Below are 26,624 nucleotides of genomic sequence, written 5' to 3'. Positions count from 1 at the left end.
AGTCTCCTCCCACAACCACACCGAAATGCTACCGGCAGGACTCGCGATGTTGGCCCTGGGGGACCTGGTAGCACTGCAAGTACTCCAACTCCAAGAAGAAGACGAACACCAACTACAACCGGCCGCACGGAGGAGACGCAGGAGGAGGAGGAGGCCAAGGCAGGGCCAGCAAGGGCCGCCAGCACAGCCACTACCACCACGCAGGCAGCCCGCAATCCCACGCCTCCGAGCACATCCGTTCAACCTCACTGATGAGCAGATCCACACCCTCTACCGTCTGGACCGGGACACCATAGCCGCCATTGTGGACATGACACAGGCTGACCTTGTCAGCATGATAGATAGCCCAACCGCCATCCCACCCCTACTGAAGGTGGTGTCTGTACTCCACTTCCTGGCCACAGGCACCAACCAGCACACAGTCGGACAGTTGCATGGCATTTCTCAGCCACTGTTCTCACGGACACTATTGCAAGTGCTCGATGCCCTCCTGCAGCACGCAGACGACTACATCTCCCTACCACGCTCGGAGCAGGAAATTACCAACACAAAAGTGGGATTCCATGCACTTGCCGGCATACCGGGTTGCATTGGTGCCATCGACTGCACCCATGTGGAATTGGTCGTCCCACATGCCATGGAGGCCCAGTACCGCAACCGAAAACAATTTCATTCTCTGAATGTACAAATGGTGTGTGACTCCAACAGGATCATTACACATTGTTGTGCCCGATTCCCTGGATCAACCCATGATTCTATGGTCTTGAGGAACTCTACAATACCACGCTACATGGAGCGACACGCAGGGAACAGATCCTGGCTACTCGGTGAGTCTCATTACATGCATGATAATGTGGGGTATGTGATTCGGCAATGACCTGGCAGGAAGGGGGGGGGGATGTGCGTACGTAGCAATGGCATTCCACATCATACGTTTCTCGTCCACATACAGGTGATGCTGGATATCCACTGAAGAGATGGCTCCTCACACCAGTCCGGAACCCACGGGACCAGCATGAGGAGGACTACAACCATGCCCACTCACGTACCTGTGTAGTCATTGAACAGGCATTCGGCCTACTGAAGGGTCGTTTCCGCTGCCTCAGCAGGTCTGGCGGGGCACTCCTGTACCGCCATGAGAAGGTTGCAAAGATGGTGATGGCATGTGTCATGCTCCACAACATGTGCGTACGTAGAAATGTGCCCATGCCCCCTGACGCAGAACTGCAAGCACCTGATGATGGTCATGATGAGGGTGGGGATGTGGCAGCACCTCAAGGAGTCTGCGAGGCACCGGAGGGCCGTGACATTCGTCAGCATCTCATTGATGTATGCTTCTAGCACTCACGCCTGGTGGCTGATACATGGACACGGGACTCGTGGCACTGTGTGTGTCTGGGACATGCACAATATGGACTGTACGCCTATGATGGCCTAGTACACAAAGATCAATGTCCACACATCTCATTGGTTGATCGTGCACTTTTTATGGCATATGTGATATCATGTTGTACACCCTATCGACCCGCCACCCAAGTGAGCCCAACACACCCCCTCCACCCTCCTACCTCCCCCCCGAACACCAGTGTCCAAAGATGCTCATTGTCAGTGGGCAGTCGCTATTGCAAGCCCCCTCTGCGGGTATCAGGGGCACCCCTGCCTGTGGAGCGCAGGTTCCTCCCAGATCTACGTTGGGGGCTGCCCTGGACGGAACTTGCAACGGATGATGTCTCTGCCTGCTCACGTCCATGCATGTCCCTAAGGGTTTGCGAGAGCTCAGTGAGCACACGGCGCACTGCGGCAAGTTCGGCACATACGTCCTTGGACGTCGCATGCAGTTCCCCCCTCAGGCTCTCGGTGCTTCTCTCCATTTGTGCCCTTAGTGTCTCTGTACCTCTCTCCATTTCTGCCCTAAGTGTCTCAGTTGATGTTTCTATGTCTGCCTTAGTGCCCCCACATTCATCGGCATGGTCCTTGAGGAGCGTGGCCAGTTGCTGCTGTTGCACGATTAACTGGTCGAGGGACTGTTGCCTCTGCTGGGCCATGGCCATTTGCGGGGGTGTCACAGAGGGGCTGTTGTCCTCATGTTGCCTTGCCACAGGGCTTGTGGGGGATGGCCAGTCGTCGTCTTGTGGGTGCCCCTGCGTGGTATCCTCATGTTGTACGGGATGGGACAGACAGGGGGATTGGGACAGGTCATGGATGGATCTGACTTCGACATCCCCGTCTTCTGTGTCGGAGCATGCTGCCATCAATGGGGTGTCACCTATGGTGCTGCTGCCACCGGAGGCAGTGCCTTCTGTGGCATCCGTTGGGGGGACCTGTGGTGGTGGTGTTGTGGGCATGCTGGCTGCTGGGGTGCCTGTTGATGTTCCCTCCTCTGTGCTGCCACCTGATTTGTGCTGCTGCCGTGTCTTGATGCGTGCAGCTGAGGTGGAGGGTCTTTGGCCGTTGGTCTTGGCCCTCTTTGCAGGTGTGCTGGTAGGGGTGTCCTGAAGCTCGTCGTTTGGATCGGACCCTGTGGTGGAGTAAAGGAGGGCGAGGGTTATTGATGGGTCTGTGGGAATTGGAATGGCATTGTATCACATGCATTGGGGTGGTACCTGAGGGTGATTTGGGTCGGGGCCTTGGAGGTGCTTTCATTTGTGTGTGGAGTGAGGGTGCAGTTGTTTGGCAGCCTGCAGTTAGGGTGTGCCTGCTGCACGTGTAGTGCGTGTTTTAGGGGTTTTTAATTATTTATGTATTTATTGTGGGTTTTAACGTGCGCTATCAGGCCGATGTGTGTGGACGTTCTCCTGGACATGTGTTTCTGTTGCACTATGTGGACGCATGGTACTTCACATGGATGGACTTTGTGGATTTGGCATTGTTTTATTTGGCCCACCTACCTGAATCTTCGGATGTCTGCACTCCTTTCTCCATCCCTCCGACTCCCTCTATGCTCTCCATTCCGATGGTGGAGGCACAGATTTCTTCCCAGGGGGTCAACTTGATGGGTGATTCAGGACCTCCCCCGGTGGCTGTGGCAATGTTGCGGTTGGCAGAGAGTATGCTGCGGACGCGTATCCGCAGGTCGTCCCATCGCTTACGGCATTGCTGTGGGGTGCGGGGTGCGGTCCCCACCGCACTTACCCGCTGTGCCACCAGAGCCCATATGGCCTTCTTGTTTGCAAGTGCCGTCCTGGTCATTTGCGTGCAGAAGACGACGGCAGCATTCTCCTGGAGGGTCTCTGTTAGCACGGTGAGTTCCTCACGGGAGAAGTGGACCTGCCGCTTGCGGTCGCACGCTTTCTTCGCTACTTTTCCCATTTTTCTTGGTTTCGCTAGGGTGGATGACGGGTTGGGGTGTGTCTCAGGGTAGTGATTTTAGTGGTTGTGTGGTTTTAGTGGTTTTATAGGTGTACGGCGGGATGTTTCCCGTTCCGGGCCCATGTTTTAACTTCCGTTTCCGTATATTTCCGGTCACCGTACTTTCCGGTAGGCGCACACTGCGGTGTCCGCTGTGATGGGTGGCAGTATTGCACCTAGGGCGCCGTACGGCGGCGGTGTGGGCCGTTTTGGGTTCATTTCCACCATCGCGGACTTTGCACTTCCACCATGCCGTGGTGCTCGTGCCCGATGGGTCGGAATGGGCCGCACTTTGGTCCTTCGTGCAATGGCGGAAACGCTATTTACGCTGTGGCGGTCCGGTCAGTCACTTTCCGCCAGGGTCGTAATGAGGGCCAATGTATTGTCAGTCATTAAGAGCAACAATGCGCGGCAAACATTTTGAGGATGGAACACTTTTACATGTGCTTATGGTCTTTCTTTACAATTAAATACCAATGTACCCCACGTGTGCCCAGGTCATGGCTAATGAGTGTGCAATGCTGTGATGTGGGTGGAATTCGAATGCGTGCACAATGTACCATCTAGCAGTGCTTTAATACTATGTGGCACTGCTACAATACTGTGTTTTTTGTCAAGTCAGTGATTTGGGAAATGTTTAGTTGATGGAAATTCCTTTGTAAGCGTCACAACTGAGCCTTACCTGTTGCCATCAGTTAACTTTCTGCAATTTCGTACTAATTACTCTTAATCAAGTATTTTTAGATAGATATTTATGCTTATTGTGTTTAGTTCATTTACAACTTTTTCCACACATACAACACATTTTACTTTGCATTCACCTAAAAAAAAAACAATCATCTAAATTACATCACAATTTCAGAAATCAAGAATTGCTTTGCATTGTTACAAGTTGTCAATGAAAACTCACAGTCAAGGACATTAGTGTTTTCTATGAAATGACTGATATCAAGGGATTGGTAGGTTTTAAATTATTTGATGGGGAAGGGGATGTCCCCTTCTCCCAAAAATATAGCTATGCCTCCCATGGTGCTTTGCAGCAGAGAGGCTTTTCAGAAATGAAAACCTGCAATTTTTGTTTGGTCAATGTTAATGTTAAAGGACATTTGTACCGCACACTATCACCACTGAAGTGGTCCCCTGGCGCTCTGGCGGCTCTGAAAAGGGAAGGGAGAGGGGGTTAGTGGGAAGGAGCTGGAAAACTGCAAGAGAGCAGTGATGTGCTGTTGGCGGCCTCAGCCCGGTGGCTCTGTTGGCTGAGCCCTGGGGTGTTTTGCGGCCAGTAGTCGTTGTGTACTGTTGTGCGAGTCTATGTGCGTTTTTGTTTTGTTGTTGCCATGTAGTGAAGTTTGTGCAGTTTGTTGTGCTGTAGGTTTGTGGTTGTGTTTGGTTTGGAGTTTGAGAGATGTATGCAGAGGGGGAAATTGTTAGTGCAGTTGGTTAGTTGGCATCTCTATTCTGACTTGAGGCGGTGGGTTTCTGTAGTCTCCCCAGATGGGTTTCGGTAGCACCCCTATGCATCTGTCATGATCTGAGTCCATCCAGCCTTCAAGGTCCCTTTTACATCTAGCCCTCTCCTCCCCTAGCCTGTCTCGCAGCGCTACCTATCTTCCCTTCCCACTCATATAGCCATTGCACCTGCCTAGGCCTACGTATCCTGACAATTCCAACCACTGTGGTACCTTGGGGGAATTAAGGGGCGAGTGCGTATGTTGGGTGAGATTGGGTAGGGTTTGTTGATTGCGTGTCCCTGGGTGTCGCCGGTATTGCACTCTCCCCGGTGAGACTCGTCCAGGTGCCGTGCGAGCTTCCCAGTGGGTTCTGGGAGCTGTCCGTGTCTGGTTTAGTCTAGTCATCCTTTTTCTTTCTGTTTCTGTTTTCAGTTTGAGTCTGTGGTGTTGAAGAGCCAGTTTTTTAGTCATTTCCTAAATTTTAGGTGATCTTTTGGTGTTTCTTATTTCTTCTGGGATGTTGTTCCAGGTTTTTGCAGCTAAGTGGTAGAAGGAGGCGCCTCCAAATTTTTTCTTGAGGTATGGTTTTGGTTCAATGCGATTGACTACCTCAGTAGTTCCGAGGGAAGCCTAAAATTTAAAGTGCTCAAAAAGCTATTTGGAGGAGGAAAAAGCATGACATTGCATCAGGCTGGAGGTAAGGAGGTGGGAAAGAGGATACCATGTGAAATTGAAAAGTTGGGAGTGGTCAGGGGAGCCAGTTAGAGTTCAAACATTTTCAGATTATCGGGGGAATACCGAGGGAATTTTGTGAGATTCCCACACTAATAACGCAAGACACGGAAAAGAAAATGCATCACACAAAGCAAAGAGTGGAAGGGTGTAATGGGAGAGGGCCAGAGACAGGGAAAATCACCTGGGGGGTTGGGGAGAACACGGGAAGAGGAGAGTTGCACTTGGTGAGTTCCTTTGTGGGCAGGGAAGAATATTTTTATTTTCAGCGTTTCCCTATTATCGTAGGAAAACCTCGGGTATGGGTGGTTCATTGCCATTGTTGGGGGAATATCGGTGGAATTCTGCGGGAATCGGAAAAGAGTGATAATAAAAAAAGAAATGTTATACCTAGTGGGCCCAATGAACCTATTGGTGCAACATGTACAATGGCCACGGCTAGTGGGCCCCAAAGAAACAGCCAATGTCTAGTGGGCCCCTAAGAAACCCATTGGTGCAACATGTACAGTGGCCATGCCCAAAGGCCATGGCTAGTGGGCCCCAAAGAAACCCATTGGTGCAACATGAACAGTGGCCATGCCCAAAGGCCCTGGCTAGTGGGCCCCAAAGAAACCCATTGGTGCAACATGTACAGTGGCAATGCCCAAAGTCATGGCTAGTGGGCCCCTAAGAAACCCATTGGTGCAACATGTACAGTGGCCATGGCTAGTGGGCACCAAAGAAACCCATTGGTGGAACATGTACAGTGGCCATGCCGAAAGTCATGGCTAGTGGGCCCCTAAGAAACCCATTGGTGCAACATGTACAGTGGCCATGCCCAAAGTCATGGCTAGTGGGCCCCAAAGAAACCCATTGGTGCAACATGTACAGTGGCCATGCCCAAAGGCCATGGCTAGTGGGCCCCAAAGAAACCCATTGGTGCAACATGTACAGTGGCCATGCCCAAAGGCCATGGCTAGTGGCCCTTGAATAAAGTATGGTATAACAAAACCTTTGAAATTTACTGAAAAATCTTTAGTTAAGGGACAGTTAAGGTTTAAATTTAACGCAACAAAGTGATGATCATCTTAACTCAGCGTCCCCCCTGTTGCAAAGCCCATGAGCACACAGGTGACAGATGGGATTCACAATGACGTACAAAATGAGAGGCTGCCAAGATAGTTCTGTGGGTTGAGTGTTCGCTGCTGCGATCTGAGTGTGATCTGCAGGTCGCAGATTCGAATCCCCGCAATGTGAAGTCAGACTCATCATTCTGAGGTCCGTAAATGAGTGTCAACTCCGGTTGGGTGATATTGTATGTATATGCATTCTATGTAAAGCGCTTAGGCATAAGCGCTATATAAATAACACATCATTAAATCCTAGGGGTCATCAACGGTGGGGGGCGCCGTGTTAAGATGACCATCCCACATCCGCTGAATTTCTAGGGTTTTGCTGGGTTAAATCTGATCAGCTTAACTAATGTTTTTTCAGTGAATAGATATATATATAGATTTGTGAAAGTGTGTTTCTATGTTCAGGGTTGGCTGCAGCCCCATAACAGTTGGTGGGCTGAAATTTTGGCCCAACGTCGGCATACCAGTCTGAGGTGTACTGGCGATAGTGAAATTTGACGAACCCCACCCATTCGCCCTGTATAGGGCAGGATCCACCCCTGTGCTATCAGTATAGGCAATTTCGAGAAATTGCCCATTTTACGATTATTAACAATAGGAATTTATGACACAATAAAACATATACAAGGCTATAGCAGACCCCCACGTGCATTTCATCTACAGACCCAGGCAACGGCAGGTGGTACATATATATATATATATATGTATATATATATATATATATATAGAGAGAGAGAGACCGACCGACCGACCGACCCCTTGTTTTAGTAATATATTTTGCCATTATAGCAGAGCACCCAATTCTAATGGGAAATGATTGAATGAATTTTGACAAATACATCTTAGTACAGTGAATCCTTTTTAGGACAATTAAAATCATGCCTGCCTCTCTCCACTGTGATGAAATGGAAGACACTCGCACATCTGTTCAGAGCAGTGCAAGGTTCCACCATCCAACTGTGTCATTCAACTTACACTGGAGAGGAGGGCCGCCCATAAAGGAATACCTATTTTTTAAAGTCAAAGGGCCTCATTAGGAGTTTGGAAGTATTTTGGGAGTAAATCTGCTGAAATATCGGCAAACTCAATTAGCGCTATGGCCACTTGACCATGTGCATTTACCCTAGGGTGGTGTAACTCCCCATTTTTTGAGTCCATAGGACTATATGGGGCATTTCGGCAGAATTACCGTCTGCAGGAATTCTGCCAAAAGGTGGAGTATTTACCTCCAGCTTTTTGCTGGAGGTTTTTTCCGCCAAACTCATAGTAGGGCGGTCCCCATCTTCGGGCTCAAATCCCGAACATGGGTGATTGAGGGGCACTAGGCTTCTATATATTAGGCGGCTCCAAATGGTTCCATGGTGCTTTTTTGAGGATCTTTGCTCTTGGAATGTGTGGACTCCGTAGGAAGAGTCATAGGAAGTGAACGGAGGCTAGCACAGCAGCAACACGCTGCTCTTAGAAGCAAGGCCACACAGAGCAACAGAGGTACGAATCCCGGATCCACCCTTAGAAACCGAACTCTGGTATTAAGTGCGTTATAAAAAACAATTAAATAAATAAATCCAGCAGTACTCCAGAGGTGCCCCTTTTGGGAACTTCTTTCCAAATTGCAGTATGGAGACCAGCAACCCACCAATGTTCTCAGCATGTGAAGCACAGACCTACCTCTGGGAAGCAACAGAGCACTTTACAAGTCATAGGGGGGGAAGGACACAGTGAGGGGAGTGGAGATACAAAGCAACAGGGAGCTTACAATGGTGGAGGGGGCGTGCGGGTAATTAGGCACCAACAGATCTACAAGCAACCCAGGGATTAAACAAGTGGATCAGATCACCCAGTCTCAGCTTAGAACAGAGTGGGAGTTGTGTGGGCCTTCGTGTTAGGGAGGAGTCATTCCTGGTGGAAGAGGAGTATCTTGAGCTTCTTCCTGCAATGTAGAAACCAGGTGCTGAGCCTGGCGTTCACGAGGGAGGTGGTTCCAGAGTCTCGGGTTGTAGACGGAGAAGGGTTGACTTTGGGTTCTTTCCTTCCTGCACCTGCAGAGTTCAAGTCTGCACATGCCCTTACTTCTGGTGTATCGTAGGCCTCCGGAGATGCAGAGCTTCTCAGCGAAGTAGTTTGGGGACTTCAGAACTATAGCCTTGTAGACGATGCAACAGGATTTGAAAATGATTCGGTCTTGCAGGGGGAGCCAGTGCAGTTTGATGAGAATCGTAGTGATGTGGTTGAATTTCCGGAGCCCTTTCATGAGTCATGCTGCAGTATGTAGGGCATATCTCGGGGGTGCCAGGGTGGTCACCGGAAAGCCTTCCAGAAAGGCTTTGCCACCATCCAGATGGGAGACGACCAAGGTTTGGACAGCTGATCTGAAGATGCTTCCTTGATGTTATGCAGGAGGAACAATTGGTACCAACCTGTTTGCATCTTCCTTGCTATTTGCTGTTTGAATCAGAGCTGTCTGTTGATGTTGAAGCCAAGGGACTTAATGCAGTTGGTCAACTGTGGTGTGAAGCCTTCTGGGTTTATAGCAAAGAGCTAGGTCTGGATGTCAGGTTGTTTGGTTTTGTTGGTCAGCAGTAGTAATTCAATCTTGTAGGTATTTGGCTTCCGGTAAGTACAGAAAATTCAGGATTGGATCAATGTGAGACAGGCCTTGAGCATCTTGGTTCATGGAAATATAGAGTCATGAACACACCAGTGGGGGATGTTCGATGAGATTCCAGTGAATACACATCTGTAACTCCAGAGTGTCTCCATTAATGGACAGTGTATCTGCCTGAAGAGATGCAGGAGTTGGCCTCATGGTAGTAGACCAGATGCTGCTACAGCCATTTCCCCTGCTTGTGAGTCCTTCAGTACCCACCAGACTAGCGAGTGGTCCTAAAAGAAGTTTTCCACTTGTAATTTTGCCATTCCTGATAGAAGAGAAAAGAGCACTGATGCCTGCGACGCTCAGGTCAATGTGCCTGAAAGGGTGCAGCTAGGGACCAGTTTGTAGCCATGGGTTTATCGATCTGCAACTGGCTGGAGCTGTGGTCAGATGATCACAATCACAAATGGAACTTCATCTGGCAGGCTGTCCAAGAAAAAGGGCAGAAGGCAATGTGCTCCTGCCCTTCAGCAGGCCAAGAAAAGGAATCAATGGTATACCGATCCATGAGAGATGTGGATCAGAACATTGTTACTGCTAAATTCCCCAATCTGAGGGCCGTGCCCAAGTTGGCAGACTTGCTGTGGAAATGTTGCCTGAATCAAGTGGAATCCAGCTGAGGTCAAGGCAAGTGTGGCACTCGCGAGGGTATGCGTGATCTCAATGTCACCTGGCCTAGTAAGATCATTGTCTCTGTCCTCAATCTGTTCCCCCTCCCTTGCTGCGTCACGCCATAAAACACTTGTGTATAGGCGCGTTATAAATGCCATATTACATCATATGATATATCATATCATGCTTTGGCAGGCTCTGTCCCAGTCTAAAAGGGAAACCCAGGGATAAGATCACCTCTCCTGAGAAGGAGGTATCTTCACTGTGGGCCCACGACATGGGTGCCAGGTGCGTATTGCAGGATGCTGGTACCACTAAGCCATAGGCCCTTCCTCTTGTAGCTGGCCAATGACGTATCTTTGGCTTGTCTCCTCAAGAGTGAGGTTCACGTTAGAGGTAATTACCACACCTCTAATGCCCCGGAATGGGAGTCAACATACAGAATCACTGCCAGACCTGCATGATTTGTCAGTTATATGGGAAGACGAGTGGACAAAGGAAAAGATCCTTAATACTGCTGTTGAGACCAACATCATTGGTCCTATTTACCCACAAACTACTATTTTGAAATGTGATCATTTTGGTGGTCATGGACCATGAAACTAGTTATCCAGAGGGTCCCCCTTAGAACTGATACTGCTCCCATGGCAGAAAAGCCCCGTGTGGGATATCCACACATGCTGGGTTTCTGAAGGTCATAGTTTCAGACTGGGGACCCGCCTTCATGCCATCTTATTTGAAGGCCATGTGGATGGAGAAAGGAGTTATCAGTATGCTTTATAGTTAGTAGCACTCTGAAGATAACAGGCTGGTGAAGTAATTCAATAAGAGGTTGACGAGCATGATGATGGCTTTAGGACAGCCCCTAGGGAGAAAGGAAGATCTCCTCTCACTATCCTTGCAGTTTGCCTAATCGGAAGTGACAAAAGAGTAGATGTTATTCTCTTTGTGCTGCTCTTTGGAAAACCTCTGCATGGTCCTTTTGTCGTAGTAAAGAGGGATGAGTAGGAAACCCTCAAAGTCCAATTCATTATGCAATGGGCGATTTGCTGGACTTCGTAAAAAATAAGACCAAACTGGTGTAAGACAACCTGAAGGCAAGTCAAATCCTGGCCAAGGATCGTCACGGCCAGATGACCACCAAAGTCAGATACCGGTCTGTCCCCATGATGGATCTGCCAAAGCCCACAGTTTTTAGAAATAAGTGGAATGCAACTTAAGCTGTCTTTAATTGTACTAGAGAGGTCACTAACTTAGTTGACTCTTGAAAATTGTTGGAACCTCATACCTTGTTCCATGACTAGTGGCCAAAGCCATTTATCTGGTGAGGAGAAATGTCTACTCTGCTCTCAGACCCACAGACAGGTTTGCATGTCATATATTATATACACCTTTGTTGAATGCTTTACAAACCAAGGCAAGCTATTAGGCCTGTAGCAATGTAAACAATCTGCTCTTGCATCATACCCAGTTGAAACACCTAGCTCGGGCCACCATCTTGACCAGATTGGACTATTGCAATGCCCTGCTATGTGGGGCTTCCAAAACAAACATCCAGGCCTGTCAAATCATTCAGAATGATGCAGTTTGTATTGTCAAGAATGCTCCTAGAAGATCCCACATCTCCAACTCCAGGAGAGAACTCCACTGGCTGCCCGTACATGTCACCATAATACCTCAAAGTCTTTGTACCTCCGTACCAACCAACAAGAAACCTGCAATCATCTACCCTAGGTCATATTCAAGGACCTAAATACACACGATCCAGGGGTCTTGGCAGATCTTTTCCAGCGTTAGGGACCTCCTTTTGGAATGTTTTACCACCCACAATTAGACTCATGTCAGATCTGAAGCTTTTCGGAAAACCTCTGAAAACTCACCTATTCACAGGAACCCTTGAAAACCGACATGTAACCCCTTCACCCCCTTGTCCCGTTCTTTCTGTTGTTTATTTGTGTTCTTGTTGCGCCCTGATGCCCGTGGGCTGTCAGCGCACTATACATTTATAAATAAAATAAATAACACTGCGAGCTGCAAAAGACACACATGTGTATAGCCAAGGAACATTTCCATTAAGCTCAAAATGATTCTTTTTGCGTTTTACTTTACACACACTTTACCAAACACACCCAATGGTTTAGAAGGTTTCATGTATGTATTGCTTTGCTGTTGCACATCATAACATGACAGCACACTGCTCTCTGACAGCAGAAACATGCTTTCTGGGTCCTTGTTCGCATATTCGTACACAAACAGAACGTGTATAGAATACAAGACAGATTGTGTCCTAATGCTTCAAGTGTTGTTATTGCAAAGTGTTGGATTGCTTTCATTTATTGAGAAATGTGTTCCATGTGCATTAATAATGCCGTCCACACAGAAGCTGCTCAGTGTGATGTTGTATTTTATGTAAAAGGATTTTGTTCTTAAAAAAATATATATATATATCTTTTATTTATTTGTATTTTCCAAAACTATTTGGTTTTACAAAACACGGTCAGAGTTTGCCCTTTTGAATCACGAACATTTCATATTTTTCTCTTTTTTTCAGTCTTTTGGATCAATTTCTTGCTGTCTTTGGGCTTCAATTTGTGCTAGAGGTGTTTGTAAAATGTTTGCTGTGGCTATTGACCATGGGGTTTTTTGACCACTTACTTAAAATAATTTTAATACAATGTAAATTCATTGTTCTTATTTCTCGGAAGAAGACGTCCATGAGCAATCAAGAGTTTCCTGGTTTAAAATTAGCTGGAATTCCTCATTAAACAGATAATTATAACTCTCATTTTTGGAGCTTTGGCCATTTTGTAAATTTAACTACATGAAGAAGAAAATAGGTCGATTCTCAAACGTTAATCTTATGAAGCAGACAGTGGATTGGCTGTCCTTATCACGGCAGCCCACTTTAGATTAGCCTCCAAATGTGATATTTGCACTTATAAATGGATATTGTATGGAAACAGACCTGCCAGGCACTTTTCTATTTTTGATGGTTGGCAGTCTATACTTTGCTGTTGGTGAATCGATTTTGGGAGGGGATTTTTTTTTATTGTTTTAGGGGAAGAGGTCGAGATCACAGGCCATGATTTATCCCTACACTGTTCATTCTTCAAATCCATAAGAAATAATTGGGTAATAATCCTGCCAGGCGCTTTCCAAGATGAGAAATAGTGATTAGAAGACTGACGCCCACCAGTGTGGATTGTGTGTAGAGGAAATAGGTGGGGTTTAGATAAAGCTTTCTTCATTGTATGTATGAAGCTGAGCCACAAAGCTCAGACACAATCCCAGAGTTCCTGGTGTGCAGACGCCAAGAGGGACAGAGCTGGGAGGCAGAGCTGACCCGCGAGGCTGGACTCCTGATAATAAGTAGGAAACATCTATTCTTATGCCTTCACCATAGTGGAATGCGTCTGCTTATGGGCCTAACAAGTGGCACTTTGCCAGGCTTTTCTAAATTCATTTTTTTTGCCTGCTTCAATATTTTGGGGGCTGAAAAAAGAAATGTTTAGCCCTTTTTTACCGCATATTTTCTTTCCCATTGTTAAACCGTTAAGATACACTATGTGGCGTTCTTGTCAACTATCCGTTGTTCAAATAAACTGTTCTGTGGAATTTCTTCCACTCGGGAAGGTCTTCAGCCACGTTTTAGCTCACTGCACCCTTCACAGAGGAGAAATATCCATTTGCATATTGTCTTTTTCCCGCCCATAAGGGCAGTCCTGCAATGAAATGCCAGGCAATTCCCCTCTGAACAAGAGTACCATCAGTAACCCCAGACAGGTGTTTCAGCCTAGTCGGGCCTCCTCAGTGAGGTCAAGCTGAGCCTATCTAAGAGTGTGTGAGCCCAGGTGTTTGAACCATGTTTGTCCTCAGTAGAGGGGCTCCCACATCCTTGTTTAATTTGTAAACCTGGGGTTTTACCCTAAGTAACCAGGGCAATCCAAACATGGACCCCTTAGAGAGGCACGGTTTCACCTCACTGACGCTGCCCAACAAGGCCAAATCATTTGCCTGTGCTTGCTGGTGGTGCTCTTGTTGAGAGAATTGCCTAGCATTTCAGTGCTGGATGGCCCCTGTGGGAGGGACTAGATTGATATGCAAATTGATATTTCTTCTCTGTGAAGGGTGCCATGAGTTAAAAGGTGGTTGTAGACCCTCCTGATTGAAAGACGCTCCATAGGACAGGTTATTTGAACCATGTCCGTCCTCAGTAGAGGGCTCCCACATCCTTGTTTAATTTGTAAACCTGGGGTTTTACCCTAAGTAACCAGGGTAATCCAAACATGGACCCCTTAGAGAGGCTCGGTTTCACCTCACTGAGGGGCCCAACAAGGCCAAATCATTTGCCTGTGGTTGCTGACGGTGTTCTTGTTGAGAGGAGAATTGCCAAGCATTTCATTGCTGGACGGCCCCTGTGGGAGGAACTAGATTGATGTGCAAATAGATATTTCTCCTCTGTGAAGAGTGCCATGAACTAAAAGGTGGTTGAAAGCCCCCCTGATTGGAAGACATTCCATAGAACAGGTTATTTGAACCATGTCTGTCCTGAGTAGAGGGGCTCCCACACTCTTGTTTAATTTAGAGATTGACATGGATCGCACACTTGCATCTCTCCCATTAAATATTTCAACAACTGCCATTTTGTCTAAACACGCTTTATGAAGCAATGGACCATGCTGTATTGCAAAATTCAGTTTTGATCAAGCTTCTTTCAATAGCAAGATAGATGGCCGTTTCGTACAAAGTGTAAATCAATATGTGGTCACGCCGCATGGCGGCCTACCGTTGATGCGGCTGGCATTACCGCAGAGATAGATGTATTTCACGCCTTCTGATTCCTAGGAGCTTTCTGGAAACTGTCAAGAACAGTTTTGTGGGACTTCTGCCCGCAGTTCATCTTCATTTAAGCCAATGTTATTAGCATTGTAGTCTGTCATCCACCCAGGGATTTACACCCAGAAAATGGGTTTATTACTGAAAACCAATGTTCTTCCTGTCGTCGTGTGACCGATAACGGACAACCAGTCACTGCATTTCTCCGGGCTGTTCTTGTACTGCGCAATCTACGCAACTGGTAGTTTGACTCGTTACATACAAAAGTATAAGGTTCAACGGCTTAAAAGCTGATACCGCTCCCTTTGCATTCTTGACTGACAGAATTCTCTCAATGGGAAGGAGGAACTTAGATAGTGATTCTTTCAAACAGTGCAACAATGATATTTCTGTGCTATATCATGTCACACTAAGGGCACCATCCATCCGTCTACCCCTACAGGGAGGCATGATGCATGCGGGGCTGCCGCTTCGGATCTGATGCTACCGCCTAAAGGACTCTCGGACGCAGAATGGGGGGTGTTCCGGGATAGCATGTGAATGTTTTTGATGCTACTAAGGTGCTTTTGTTGTAAGTGCAGACAGGCGCTCAAAGAAAGGTGAAAGGGGTAACATGCTATGTGTGAATGATGACAGGAAACTTTTTGTTCCTACTATTTTTTGCCTAGTGATTCCTTGTCCAATTATTAGTCACAAACGGCCATTTGTGAGGAAATAGCATGACCTGGTCTGCAGCGCCTGCACAGGCATAAGCAGCCTTACGCGTTTCACAACAGACTTGTTGTTTGTTCACTATATATATATATATATGAGTCTAGCAGTGACGTCACTACTCCCCTCTAATGTGAGAAGGGCACCACTACCGTACCTGTAACAACTAATCACAGCTGGAATGCGACATCACAATGTCTGCACCTTGAGCCACCAGGGAGTAGAATTGCAGCTGACACTGGAACCCTTCATCACAGACTAGTGTGAAAACCCATGTACACGGGCCAAAGTGCGTGAGGAGAGACATACTTATGTGGTATATTTGGTTGCAATGGATTGTAATTCATGTTAAAAGAAAGAAAATAGGTTTTAGTTTTTCATTAACACAATAGGGTCACTATATATTTCCTAAGGCAACAGCTCCCTCTAGTGGTGACAACAGGCGAAGCGGACAGTTTCTACTGCGCATGACTGCATCGGATAAACATACGTTATCAGTGGGATACAGAAGATACCGTTTTCATTCACACAGTAGGAGCACTATATATTTCCTAAGGCAACAGCTCCCTCTAGCGGTGACAACAGGCTGCACATGACTGCATCGGACAAACGTACAGCTGGCCTAATATATTTCCTAAAGCCACAGCTTGTTTCCTAAGGCAACAGCTCCCTCTAGCAGTGACAAAACGCGAAGCGGGCAGTCTCTACTGTGCATGACTGCATCAGACAAACATACATCTGGCCTTTTATTATGTTGTATGATCTTAGTAGATTTTCAGATTCCTCTTTTCTGCAATGCCTTTCCGTGAAACTTTACAGCCATTGATTGATTTTCACTGTTTATGGTAGTCTGTTTATTTTGTGAACTATGGGAGTGCACATAGGAGAGCAAGAATCTATTGACATGTGATCACATACTTTGAATAATAACACATCTTTTAATTACATTGTACAAACTACTTACACTTTTTTGCTACAAGATTAGAAGCTGCATTTTGTTATGTTTTTTCCCTCCAGACAGTGTCTACATTCATTATACATATGGAGAAATGTAAGATTTCTTGCAATAGTGCCTGTATACCAGAGGGTTGAGTGCACTTTACAAATGCATATCTAAATAAATAAATAGAGTACGCAAGAGCCCAAGTAGAAAAGGGGAAGACGACACAGCTATGTATTTGAAGGAATAAAATACTCCCTACCATACGTAAAAGAAACTCACTAATCACCTTGGAATTCGGCGACCTTGTAAGGGAAACAGGCCTTGGGCCTCATTCTCTAATCGGTCGCATTATATCCTTATAACATACTGATGTGGGTGCTTCAGTGCTTGTGTAATCAGAAGACAGAGTGTTATGTTTAATTTCTGTCAGGTTAGGGCTATTGAACGGGCCACATTGAGCTATGTCATAGCCCGTGACATGTGTGCTGATGCTGCATGAGCCGCAATCTATATTTTTCCATCCACCGATGGGATTTCTTCTTGCTTTTGAACAGTGTGAACTCATAGAATTTACCCATTACTGAAGCTTTGAGACGGCCTGAAACTAGAGATGGCAAAAGGTTAGTAGGGGGAAGCCCAAAGCTGCTCTGACAAGTGTGTAAATGTTTTCTGCATTCACAAGGCTGTAATGTTCTGTGAGTCCCAATTGGCTGGAATGCTTGTCACCATCAAGATCAGCATCAAGCAGGAATGCTGGCCATTTGAACCGCTCTAAGTCTACAGAACATTCCAGCCTCCTGATTGGCTGTAAAGCGAGCCCACCGGACCCACCTTTCACGTGTCTGATTGGATGGATTACACCCAATCAGAGAAGTGATGGGCTTTCTCCCTGAATTCCATATTGCGAAAGTAGATTTCCGATTATCCACCATTTCCAATATTCTTCACAGAGATACATTAGTCCAATCAGGAACAAGCATAATCCTTCTCTAATGACACTCATGAAACTAGAGAGTGGAAGGCGAGTATGGGTGGTGATGAGGGCCGTAGACATTTTAGAGGGTATGCCTTCACAGATGGTGTTAGGAGTGGGATGCAGCTCAACCGATACAAGTTGAGGAACCCCTATGTGTTTAATAATTAAAAGAGAAGTAGGGAAGGATGTTAGTGTAACCGTTCAAGAGCAGGATAGGGTCTTGGCATTAAAGAGGGTTATTGCCTTGTAATTGCACCTCCCAGTTAAGTGTGAGAATGTATTCTATCAAAATCAGATCCTCCTTGATACTCTTCCTTTAGCCACTTATCACTTACAGAACAGGGATAAAATCTGGTGCTCTGTTAGAGAATCCTGAACTTGTATTCGGCCCAGAGCCTTAGGTCCTATAAGATCAGGACAGCAAAGTGATACCATCTTTTCTCCTCCTTCTCAAATAGAACTGGAAAAGGAAGATATGGAAATAAAATCATTTAACGAACACATCATGAAAAGCACGGTAATTGATTGAAGCAAAGGTTTATAGTGATATTTTCGAATGGCATATTTTCGAAATGCCATTATGTCGACGCAATTTTGCCGAAAATGTTTTTTTACATTTCTTTTTTAATTTTATGTTTAAAATGGGGGATTCCCCCCACAAATCCACATTTTTTAAACACATCTTTCTACTTACCAAACAAAAAAAACATAAAATAAAAAAAATATATATTCCCCCAAAAAGATTTTGGCAAAATGTTTTCGCCATAATGGTGTTTCAAAAATTTGTATTAGAAAATATGACCGGATATCGGAAGTGAATGAGGTAAGCATTAAACAAGTAGGCATGATTTGGGAAACATACAAGGTGGTAATTAGAGGGGAGATGATAGCCACAGTAGAGGGGTCCAGAAGACCATCCCCAATGACCGGAAGGAGATGGAAATTAAACTCTTAGAAATTGAAAGGCAGGTGGGTGCAGGGGAGGAGCAGTTGGAGGAGGAAATCAGGTTGAGGTAGGCATGTCTATCACAATGGGATAGGCTGGGTAAGCTCAATTACACAAAATATCTGGAAAGAAGCCATGCACAAAGAGAGAAACCAAGGAGAATTCTTGCATGGCTGTACAAAAACAGCAAAAAGAGATCCCCAAAATACTCCATCCAAACTCAGACGAGAATGATGCAAATACGCAAGCAGCATTAACAAAGCCTTTTCAGAATAATATAGGAGTGTATATACAGACCCTCAGACAGAGCGAGGGGGCGGGCTATACGATGCCCTAGATCTCATTACACTGCCACACTCAGACGAAAAGCAAATGAATATGATGGACGAGCCCAATGACCCCCGAGGAGGTCCTACCCATAATAAGAACATTTCCCTCAAGAAAGACCCCAGGCACAGACGGGCTGTCCAGGGAGTTATGTAAGACATATGCCAACACATTAGCAACACTCCTTGCCAGAGTATACAATGAAGCATACAAATTGGGAATCCTCACAGATAGTATGACGGAGGCTTTGATAATCCTGCTCCTCAAACCAAACAAATTAGACACAGGCTGTCATTCCTACAGACCATTGCCTTTACTGAATCAGGACAGCAAAATCCTCACAGCAATCCTAGCGGACAGACTGAGGAAAGTAATACCAAAAATTGTGAATAAAGATCAGACGGGATATGTTCCGGGTAAGAATATTTCTGGGAACCTGCAAAGGTTACATCATGTCATTAAGAGCACTAGAGACAGAGCAGAGTACTAGTGGCTTCATTGGATGCGACCAAGGCGTTCGACTCAGTCCACTGGAACTGGTTGTATGCCACAATGGTCGGGATGGGAATAGGCCCACACTATATGAAGTGGGTGAAGCTAATATACACCCTAGTGACCGCAAGGGTCAGGACGGGTACCACGGTCTCGGAAAATTGGCAGCTACAAAAGGGGACAAGGGGCTACCCCGTCCCCAATGTTATACATAATTGCAGCAGTGCCCATCGCGGCACTTCTGTGGCAGGAATATAGTGATGCAGGAATAAATATAGACGGTGTCAGGCACATTGTATCAATGTATGTAAATGACATGCTATTATACCTGAGTAACCCCGAAGAGAACCAACCATATGTGTTGGAGGTGCTTGACAACTTTGGCAACTAACCAGGATTCGAATAAACAAGAGCAAATCATGTCTCTTCCCCCTAGCAACGTTGGTGACTTTTGGGGACAAAGAGCTGCCAGCTCTCCCCCCTGCCGTGGAGTAGGACCTCCTCTTTAAATACCTAGGGCTGAACATATAGCATGACCCAAAGCTAGAACATGAATTCAATACAATACAGGCTAAAGAGGGCTTGGTTAAATCGATGGAATTTTGGGGCAAGCTACCGCTGTCGATGGCAGGAAGAGCGGCATTATTAAAAATGGTAGCACTACCGAGGCTCCTGCACTGTTTTGGGAATATCCCATACAACATTCCCAAGAAATTCTTCCTAGACCTTGACACAGTATGCAGGGGCTTCTTATAGTGGGTGGGGGGCATTCGGGTAGCACTGAACATATTGCAAAGGCCCTATGTGCTAGGAGGGTTGAAGATCCCCAATTTCGAGCTGTACTTCCTGGAGTGCCAGTTACAATACATAGTGCATTGGATGTGGATGACCGCACGGTTGAGACAACTCTCCTACAGACAGCAATTTAAATGTTATATCTCAGAGACTTGATTTGGACCACCTTGCGGGAGTCGCATGTTCATCCACCCTTCGTGAAGTTGGGAATACAGATAAGGCAGAGGACTTGCAGAACCACGAGAGTTAGGGACCCAAAATCGACACCCCCCCCCCCCCGGTGGTGGTAATGTCAGACACACAGGGACTTAGAGCAAGGGTGCGAGCACATTGTGTGTCTTGCAGTATCGCTACGATAGGGGATTTGAGGAATGAACAAAGGTTGCTGGAATTTAAGTAATTGCAGGGTCCATTTCTTTTGCATAGGACCGTACTAAGTACAATTAAGTGCAGGTGGCCATCGGTCACGGAGGATATAACAGTGTGTGAAGACATTGAGACAATCATAAATGTCTCTGAGGGAGGGCATGCAAAATCCAGACAATGTGAGGTACTGATAGATTGCAACTCGAGAGGCGAACAGAAGTACAGGAGAGGATGGCAGATAGAATTGGGGAAATCATTTGAAGTCAAAGAGTGGCAAAGTATAGCCCTATACCATAAGAAAGTTTCTAGAAACGCCAGGCTGCAGCTGCTCCAGCTTTAACTTACACAAAGGGCACATCTGATGCCAGCTGCAATAGCAAACTTCAAGGGGGCGGGTACTCAGCCCTGCCCCAAATGTACGGAAGAGAATGTAGGCATGTCAGACATGTTCTGGGAATAAAATAGGATACAGGAACTTTGGGGTAGCGTGGCAAACAAAGCGGCCCTAGGAGGCATTAACCTCAACATCCAATCCCCAGAAGCATGTATGTTGGGACACTTTAAGAGAAACACTAAACAAAAAACCATGGTTAAGATTAAAGACCTAATATATGTGGTGGCTAAACTCAATAGAAAGCCACTAAGGGCCTGAGTCTTGATAGACGGCAGGAAGATCTGAGAAAATGGACAACAGCAGAAACGGGGGTGTGGGAGAAAGCACACGGAGAGCAAAAACAAGAACTTGGAACAGCTATTCTGCAGTGGATAGCTCAAACATTGTTCAATCAAAGTACAGGTGAAAACGCGTAACAGATCACACAATACGGAGCCGAGGAGAGTGTATTGCAAAATGGGACATAAAAGGTGCAGATTCTACACAGGCAGTTAGGGGCGGGGGGGGGGGGTAAGTTGAAGGGGGAACACATTCATTGAAGATTGGAAGCATGGTTATCAATGCCACTGTACTGTAATTGTTACATGTTGAAAAAAAGCTTATAAACTTAATTAAAAGTAAAGCCTGTGTAGGACTACACATCCCAGAATCCCATGAAGAGAGGAACTGAAGGCCAAGAAAGCGAATAGCACAAGTCGGGCCAAACATACGAGAACCCCTGGAGGCGTTCAGAAAGACAAGAGAAGCAACCGGGCTGCCCAAGCCCACATCCCTCATTGGGTTAAACAGAGGAGTACCCCAGGAGGGGTCCAGGAGGGGTCGAGAAAAGCAAGATATCAGCCTGGGCTGACCAGGGTGAGCACAAGAGTACCCCACGAGGGCTTGAAAGAAGCCAGCCAGACAGTCGGTACATCGGCCTGGACAGGCACAAAACTCATGATGGGCTAAATGCACGAGCACCCCAGGAGGGGTTAATGAAAGGAGGTTACCAAGCCAGCTGAGCAGGTCTGTAGCACACCCCGGGGCTGAAAGTGTGTTATCTCACGACAGAGTACACCAGCCAGGACTACCCAAGTTTGCAGTCTCCTCGAGGCTAAGCAGGTGAACTATTTGACAAGGAATACGTGTGAATTTTGTTGTCTCTGTGAAAACAGATCACTTCAGGCTCAGAGAGGTTTCCTGAAGAGAGGGGATGAAGCCAAGACTGTTTTTGTTTTGAACAAGTGACCAGGATTGTGTGGTAATAAGAAAAAGAAGACTGAGAGACACGTGTTGTGTGTTATTTGGAACTTGGCCAATCCGTATGAGATTGGAGGAGAACTTCAGAACTCTTTGTTGGGGATCCGAAAACCACCCTACACTCAGCTACCAAACATGGGGCATTGACCCCAGTGTAAGCAACATTTAAGATTCTCTTTTTCTTTCTTCTCTTTGTAGTGGTGGGATACAGAGTAGGGTAGAGCAGATTTGGGCTGTGGTTATTTTGGGAGAGCTCCTGACGAGCACCCATTTCTTGTTTTCTGGAGTCGAGACAACGGCACAGAAATAGGGTTTAGAGAAGGTTTTCTTTTATTTCTTGAATAAAGAACATAACTGAACCCTGTCCATTTGCCAGTCTTCGATGTCTAACCTACCACAATACTCAACAGTCTGTCAAAAATCACACATGCAGTAAACGCGTTAGCCAGATCAATGCACACATGAAAGCAAACTACTGGCCCATCATTGCCTGCACCACCCAACTCTATTCTTCCAAATCAGATGGCACACTCTCCCCTCAGACAGGTGCCAGGAATAGCCACATAGTGGAAGATCTCCAACTAGGAAGGAAACCAGCCTCAAGTTGAGGGCAGGGACACCTGCTTATGTTCACCTCTTGCATGTGTGTAGCTCTTAGCACACATCACTTACAAACAGGCAAACAGGGCAAAGGAGCCCAAGACAGGGTCCAAAGTCTCTAGAGGGAGAGTTGATGTGGAGCTTTCTGTGATCAATTGGGATCTAGGGGGGAAAAAGTGTTGGTATTTAGAAATCAGCTGTTGGAAGGGAAGGAATATGGGCCTAAAGAGGATCCTGACATCTACCTCCCCTGTATTATGATTGAGATGGAACAATGATAGCTTAGGTTGACATTTAATGGATGGGAGAGAAAATGTTTCCTCCTAATACATTAAGGGCTCAGTGTGGCTGAGAACCAATGAGGGTTTGAATAGGTGCATGTTTTAGTTGTACGCGATCATTGTTGACATAATGTTTTCTAGCAAACAATGAAAGATGGATGCATTTCTTAGAGTATAACAAATTCTAGACGTCTGAAGCAGGAGTCATTGGATAAATGTCAAGCGGGTGCGACCGCCCCAGCGGGTAAATGAAACAAAGTCTTCTATCTGGACTTGGCGGAAGTTGAATATCATCCCACGCTCCATTTAATATATATCGATGCACACGCTCCTGCAATTAACACTACAGACCTTCACACGCCTGCGGGCCCTCTTTATTAATTACTTTATGCATCTCAATTATGCATTGATGCCGGTAAGGCTGTTGGCAATTATGGAACATGCAAGAAGCTGACGGTGCATATGCAGTGGTTCAGGGGTTTGCACTTGATATTCCAGGGAATTTGCTCAGGTATCCCTTATCAAGGAACATGTGACATATGCACAGATCGCTCAGAAGCATGTGGGTTTCCCGATAATGGCTTCAATCCTCCTGACAATATTATTTTGCTTTGAAGATGTTCAACTTTAACATAACAGACCCATTAAACTAAGGGTACATTTCTGCTACTTACAAGCCCAAACAAATAATATAAACTGCTCATAGTCTATGGAGTATGCACTGCTTCAAGCTATGTAAACATAGGGTAATGTGATGCATTTCTGAGATCAAAAATAGCTTTGCATGTCTGTGTGCACGTATGTGCATATATATGTGGATGCAGATAGAACGTCCACTGCACTCGTGCAAAGTTTCTATCAAATGTCCATCTTCCTAATGTAAGGAAGGCATGGTATCAAACAGTGAAGACAGGCACAAGTGATCACAGTTCCAGGGTGTTTATTGAACTTCAAATGGGTTGGTTGAACGCCTATCTAACCTAAATCTAAGGATGGGAGCAAGCTACCACCACGAAAAAATAATAACGCAGTCCTAGTCGAGTCTCTGTCAATATAAAAGGATTTATATTAATAAACCTATTGCCAATCCTTGCTTCTAAATACAAAAGGGTGAGGGACAATGGTGTATGCAAAAAGGAAAGTGTTAAAAAAATATGTCAGGATGGTTGAGCAGTTGACTTCCCTTCCCCACGTTTTCAGCATGGGGCAAGGCGGAACGTTGAGCTTCGCACATACTGTGGCTTCTCTACCATGAGTTCAAAGCATTGATATCAGGGCCTTCTTGCCAAAGTCTATTTTCCTTCAACTGTCTCTTACTGCAAAAGTCCTGTCATAAAAAAAACAGTTATCAAAGTGTCATTCTTATCAGGATCTTCACATGCACAATTTCTCTCTTCCATTGTTTACCATAGGTCTCCTTCCTTCACGCTTGGACCCCTTTTTACCACAATGTTTAGACTTGGTTTCCCTTGTTGAGGCTCCGTGCAGGGATCTCCCTCGTTCAGGCTTGGATCCTCGTGATATAAAAATCGAAGACTTTCGAATGTGCAATGGGTTTTGCTTAAACCGTCACAGCATCACTTCAATTCATTTCGCACAACGTTTATATCTATCTTTTGGCTTTCATTTCACTTGGTGGGATATCTTATAGAGACCTTCGATTGTGCACACTCACGGGACCACTCTATTTACGTATCGTATCGTTCCTTCTTATGTTCAAAGATTCATCAGCAGTTTGGCTTTACTCGCTTCTTTCATCACACGCGTTTAACAATGTTTAATCCAGCAATCATTATACAATGTTGCCGCTTGCAACCTTGACTTCAACACAGACCGGTCTTGCATCAGTCTCTCCAACTCACCAGCTGTGTTGATCTCTCTGGTGCTTTTTTGTTCTTGGAGCCAAGGACGATACCCTGGCAGCTGCTGCTCCTCCCCATCTTGGTCCATTACGCAGAAGGGCCTTCAGTATCTCTGACACACAATGCAGGATTCTTCAGTCTGGTTTCTTGGCCTTATGCTTTCTGCCTCGAAGGTATCTTGAAAGTAATGGTTTCTTGCTGAAAAGGTCAAGGGGATTTCCCTCCTTGCAAACTCTTCTGGGTTTCCTGTCTTTCTCCCTCGTTCAGCTGCAGACTCAAAACTGCTGTTCCTTTGTGTACTTTGCCTCATTCAGAGTGTGCTCTCGTGCTCTGCCTTTTATTCGTGTGGGGAAGTTTAATGTGAGGTGTGAGTGATTGTCAGTAATTGCCTGACTTCGCCTGACCATAGTAGCGGGACATATGAGGTACACTGCTCGGTTGAGTCTGTTTTTTCCCAGAGCAGTCTGTCTGTGTGAAAGTGTTGGAAGAGGGAAAGGGGCGGGGGGTTGAGGTTCCCAATTATCCTACCTGGTATGATGGGGTAAAGGTGTTACAGGGGGAGGGATACCATATCTCGCCATCCGGTCGCCGACTCCCACTCCCCAAAAACCCCTCACCCAGATGATCCTCCTGTACTGGTGAACCCCCAGGGTCTGGATCCAAAGGCGATGCCCGGGCCACCTCTGAGAGAGAAACACCTCGTAATGCTGCCGGTGTTTCCTCGTCCGCCTGCAGGCGGGTGGTGTTAAACCCGCCAGGTCAGACCTGGTGGGAACATCACCTCCCGCCTGCAGGAGTTGTGATCGCCCGGCATGGAAACAACGATGGCGGCGGGTTTACCGCCACCGTTGTTTCCATACCGGGCGATTTGTAATGAGGCCCAGTGGTTCACTTCTACTCAGTGAAAGTCTTACGCTAGTGGCAAAGGAGCTGGTTACTGTTACCAGCAAGACTTGTGCAATGCTTTAGAATGCCATGCTTCACTCACTGGCTTATGAAGCATTTTCTCTGCGGGTCACACTGCTTTCCCGACTTCTACTGCAACTTCTACTGCTTCTGGCTCACTGGGGACCCACCCCTGCTTCTGAACAGCTGTCTCCGGTTTGGCCACACGTCTTGGGAGTTTCCTCTGCTTCCAAGACCCTCAACTTGATGAGTGCTTCTTGCATCGGTATTCTACATGACAACAATTCAGCAACCACTGCAATCAGGCTCACATGGGGAAAAATGTTTCTCCTGCATGGCTTCTGCTGCGCAGCCTCTGCACTTCAGAGTTTGAGAGAGACTCTCTCAGAACATGCAGGTTAAGTCGGCTGTTTCCTACTTCCTGCATCCCTCTTGTGACCCCTCTTCTGCTTTATTTGCCAGCCTCGCGTCTTCCTCCTGATTCTGCTGCCACAGCCTACCCTCGAGCCAACGTTCCAGCTCCTTTCTCTCCCTGAGGGGGCCTTTTATGCCTCCCAGTTTCATTGATAAATTTCAGGTGTGAGCTATTAGCCTTAATTGCCTGACTACTGCAATGGCTACTAGGATTAATTGGTTCTATGTGATTTTACCAACACCATAATACTGAAAGTGAAAAACAGTGCAGAAAGAAAAGAGTGGCAATAATCAGTACAACCCCGTAATAGTGCTGGAAGCCTAAATTACAACTGTGAAAAAATAAGGATCCTGGATTTGCGAGAAAGGAACCTGCAGTACCAAGTAATGAACCAGAGTGATGAATTAGAATACTCGAGCTGCTGCCAATATTGTAAAACTGACGAATCAACTATCAAAAAAAGATTAGGGAAAATCGGTCACCTCGGAGTAGGGGAAAGTGCCATGATGGACGAATTGTCAAATCTATCAAAATGGTAACACAAAACAATGCGTTAAAAATTATGGAAACACAAACTAATGTACATTGCCTTTAACATAAAGTACTGAAACGAATGTCAAAATA

At 46.2% G+C, this 26,624-nt stretch overlaps 1 protein-coding gene and 1 long non-coding RNA gene across 4 annotated transcripts in view; one reads left to right on the top strand and one right to left on the bottom strand.

Annotated features, from left to right (window-relative positions):
* Window positions 1-26,624, top strand: part of LOC138513182 (uncharacterized) — a 964,728-nt gene that overhangs the window by 157,549 nt on the left and 780,555 nt on the right. The gene's annotated exons all lie outside the window — the stretch shown is intronic.
* Window positions 1-26,624, bottom strand: part of GRM3 (glutamate metabotropic receptor 3) — a 653,673-nt gene that overhangs the window by 532,916 nt on the left and 94,133 nt on the right. The gene's annotated exons all lie outside the window — the stretch shown is intronic.

The sequence above is a fragment of the Ambystoma mexicanum genome, chromosome 12 (assembly GCF_040938575.1).
Source record: "Ambystoma mexicanum isolate Mex_15411 chromosome 12, UKY_AmexF1_1, whole genome shotgun sequence".
NCBI classification, from domain to species: Eukaryota; Metazoa; Chordata; class Amphibia; order Caudata; family Ambystomatidae; genus Ambystoma; species Ambystoma mexicanum.
The sequence above is the reverse complement of the archived record's forward strand: the minus strand, read 5'-3'. Positions and strand labels throughout refer to the sequence as shown.